Source organism: Carlito syrichta, unplaced genomic scaffold (assembly GCF_000164805.1).
Source record: "Carlito syrichta isolate Samal-C Ts95f unplaced genomic scaffold, Tarsius_syrichta-2.0.1 Scaffold94726, whole genome shotgun sequence".
NCBI lineage: Eukaryota > Metazoa > Chordata > Mammalia > Primates > Tarsiidae > Carlito > Carlito syrichta.
The window spans coordinates 11,194-14,807 of record NW_007038822.1 but is presented as its reverse complement, the minus strand read 5'-3'; the positions used below and the strand labels follow the sequence as shown (position 1 = coordinate 14,807).

The 3,614-nt window shown below is 64.7% G+C and overlaps 1 long non-coding RNA gene across 1 annotated transcript in view; it reads left to right on the top strand.

The window, feature by feature from the left end:
- The window catches only part of LOC103263702, a 4,525-nt gene extending 1,661 nt beyond the window's left edge, over window positions 1-2,864 (top strand). Inside the window, exons 2-3 of the long non-coding RNA XR_504512.1 lie at window positions 1,169-1,217; window positions 2,787-2,864. This is a non-coding gene — a long non-coding RNA (uncharacterized LOC103263702). The remainder of the gene's footprint in view (window positions 1-1,168; window positions 1,218-2,786) is intronic.
- Window positions 2,865-3,614: the final 750 nt, after the last annotated feature.

The following is a 3,614-nucleotide window of genomic DNA, read 5'->3' as shown; positions in this document are numbered from 1 at the left end:
GGGAGGTCAGCCCGTGGCCCACCTGTGTTCTTGCACCGTGCAGCCCCCGGTGCTGTCTGGCCACTGTCCCGTATAGCCAGCGGTGGCCACAGCCCGGACACCCCAAGGAGCTCCCCCATCAGGAAGAAAGGCCTGTTCTCAGGCCTCCACGAGCTGCAGGCATGCCCCCACTTACCTTGGAGACACCCGGCCTCCCATGCGCTCCTGTGTTCAGGCTGCCATCTTGACCTGGTTGCCCCAGGCCTGTCCATCTGGGCAGCCTCTGATCCCCATCTGCCGGCCTATTTCTGCAGCCCCGCCGGGGAGTGAGGCCGCCTGCCGACCATTAGTGAAGGCCGCGGGTTTTTCTAAATGCCCTAATGCTGCTTCCCCTCCCCACCTCTCCCTTGGAAGTTCAGCCCCGAGACCAGCCGTTTTGACATTTTAGTCCAATCTGATGGCAGCTTAGACTGTGCTCAGCTTTTTTTTTTTTTTGAGTTGGAGTCTCACTCTGTCGCCCAGACTGGAGTGCAATGGCCACTCCCGGCCACCGCAGCCTTGACCCTCTGGACTCTGGCAATCCTTCCGCCTCAGCCTTCCGAGTAGCCGGAATTACAGGCATGCACTACCATACCCTGCTGATTTTTGATTTATTGTAGAGATGAGGTCTCGGTGCCCAGGCGGGTCTCGAACCCGCGGACTCGGGCAGTCCACTCACCTCAGCCTCCCAAAGATGCAGGATTACAGACTGAGCCACCAAGTCCGGCTTGTGCCCAGGCTGTTCTCCAAATGCAACTACTTGGTGTTTTCATTTTCAGTTTTGCTTCTGTCCACTGGACCACATGCAGCCTTGTCTCGTGTGGACACCCTGACTCGGCGCCCATGGAGCCTGCCCCTTCTGGACAGGGGCGGCAGGGTGTGGCGGAGAGGCCTCGGGTGCAGGTCCCGTGGGGGACGGCAATGGGCAGGCGGAGTAGAAGCCTCTGCCCAGGCTTGAGGGGCGGGCGCGCGTCCCTTGCGGGCCCGACAGCCTGCTCTGGAGCCCCAGGCAGCCCGCCCCGCCTCGGCCCTCGGCAGACAGGAAGCCCTGTGATGAGGCGGAGGGATGGCAAAGACGTGGGCGCCTGGTCCTGTGCCCGCCCGTCCGGCTGCTGCCTCTCACCACTATGAAATGGCTTCTTCTCCTTAGATCCAAGCTGAAGATGGAAGACATAAAAGAAGTGAACCAGGCCCTGAAGGTAGGGCCGTCATCGTAGTGCAAGAACTTCTGCCCATTGCTGTTGGGGCGAGTGTGCAGTTGAGGCTGTGCTGGCTACAGATGTGGGTGCAGATGACAATCCGGCTCTTGTGCCGGGCGTGGTGGCTCACGCCTGTAACCCCAGCACTTTGGGAGCCGAGGCCGGAAGATCACTTGAGCCCAGGCATTTGAAGCCAGCCTGGGCAACATAGTGAGACCCTGTCTGCAAAAAACAAAGGTGGCCGGGCATGATGATGCATGCCTGTGGTCCTGGCTACGGGGATCCCTGAGCGTGCCACTGCTGCCCAGCCTGGCTGACAGAGCAGGTCCCTGTTGCAGAAAGCCCACAACAAACGTTCCTTGGCTGGGACCACAGTGCTGCCAGGGCAGGGCCAAAGCCAGGACCCAGCCCCTCCTCCGCCTTCTCTGGCATCAGCTGCGTTCTGAAAGCAGGTCTGGAGGGCAGGTGCCTGCAGCAGGAAGCAGGTGGCAGGTGGAGAGGCCTAGGGTGAAAGGTGAATGTCAGCCAGGTGCATTGGCGCACGCCCAAGGTCCCAGCACTTGGGGAGGCCGAGGCGAGAGGATGGCCTGAGCCCAGGGGCTCAAGACCAGCCCGGGCAACTCGGCGAGCCCTCATCTCTACAGTCAATCAATTAGCCAGGCGTGGTAGCGTGTGCCTGTGGTTCCAGCTCCTTGGAAGGCTGAGGCGGGAGGATCACCTGAGGCCCGCAGGTCGAGGCTGCAGTGGCCATGAGCGACAGTGAGGCTCAGGCTCAAAAACAGCAGAGCAGAAGTTGGCAGAGCAGCGCGTGTGCTGGGCAGGGAGAGAGGGGAGCTGTGGCGACAGGCACTCTGCAGCCTCGCCCCTGTGCCCACCCAGGCAGCCACTGCCTCCTTCAGCCTCCAGTGCCCCTGGTGGCGGCGCACAGGCCTCCACCAGCTCTTCCTGCGTCCCAGGCAGAGGCCACACACTGTCACAGCACCCACAGCAGTCTGGACTTGTGGGTGGCATCCGCTTGGCCTCTCTGGGGACTGAGTGCTCCTTCGCAGGACCACCTCGCACAGAATAAACGGTGGCCAAGAGCACCCAGGAGGGACACGGGTCCGAAGCGGGACTCAGCCGCCGGCACGCGGGTGGAGCCTGTGGCACAGTGCTCTGCTGGTCACCGCCCCAGCCTCGAGACCTTGCAGTCACCTCCACCCCTGGCTGTCAGGGAGGGAGCCCTCTGCCTCGGGGCTGCGTGGAGTCAGGCTTGGCAGGGGGGCACCCTCAGGCCTGGGATAGCGTCCCCAAGGCCAGCTCGCTGGTGTGTCCAGTCAGCTCGGGAGCTGCAGGCACTGGAACCAGAGGAAATCGGGTCTCTGTTCCCCGTCAGCAATGTGCTGGGCTCTGCCGTGAGCCCAGCAGGTGGCCTGCAGGCAGGAGGGCAGAGCTGGGGTGTGTGAGCCCAGCTGGGTGCTGAGGCCACCTTGGGGAGGTTCCTCAGGGGGGAGGAGGGACGAGGGCCCAGCCGGACACAGCAGCTGCCCGTCAGGGCTGAGACAGGGCAACTCGTCCTTTCCTCCTCAGGGGCACACGTGGCTGAGGGACAACGAAGCCACACACTGCAGGCAGTGTGAGAAGGAGTTCTCCATTTCCCGGAGGAAGGTACGTGGGGCCCAGCTGCCCACGCCTCGAGGGCACCCACTGGGCTCCTTGCTGTGGCGGGACCCAGGGCTCTGCAGACAGGCAGCCCACCGCTGCGGCCGTGCCTCCGCCCCACCAGGTCCTCCAGGTCCTCCGGCAACGGGTAGGGCCTGTGAGGGCACGGGGTGGGGCTCAGCCCTCCTGCCAGGGAACTCGCGCATCTCTGCGCCCCGGCCTGGAGTCTGGCTGCCTTAGGAACCGTCCACGCAGGAACTTCCTGGAGATCCAGGTCGACCGGGCAGCTCCCTGGCGCCTGTGCCTGTGTGCTTGCCCGGTGGGCTCTGGGGAAGGGGTGCTAGGCCCACCCCGGGGGCCCGGGTTGACGGGGCCTTCTGGACGCCCAGACCAGCTGAGCAGGGGCGGGCCGGGTGTCACCCAGCCAAAGGAAGCAGGAGGATGGGGCGCCTGCACCCGCGTAGCCCGTCTTGTGGGGCGAGGGCACCATGGTCCTCCCAGGCTCAGGGCCGGAAACCGCCCTCTGGAGCTGCCTGTGACACCGTTTGTCCGTGAGGCCTGCTGTCCCCACACGGACGGCGGATGCCGAGTCAGAGGAGCAGCGAGGGGCGCCGGGAGGCCGGCAGGGCAGCGGCCGTAGCAGGTCCCGGCTCACTGAGGCCGCTGTCCCAAAGGAAAGAGGCCCCCACCCAGGCAGGTGCTGCCCGCAGGCCACAGCCTCACCTGGAGAGCCAGGGCTGGGGGCGGGAGGGCGGC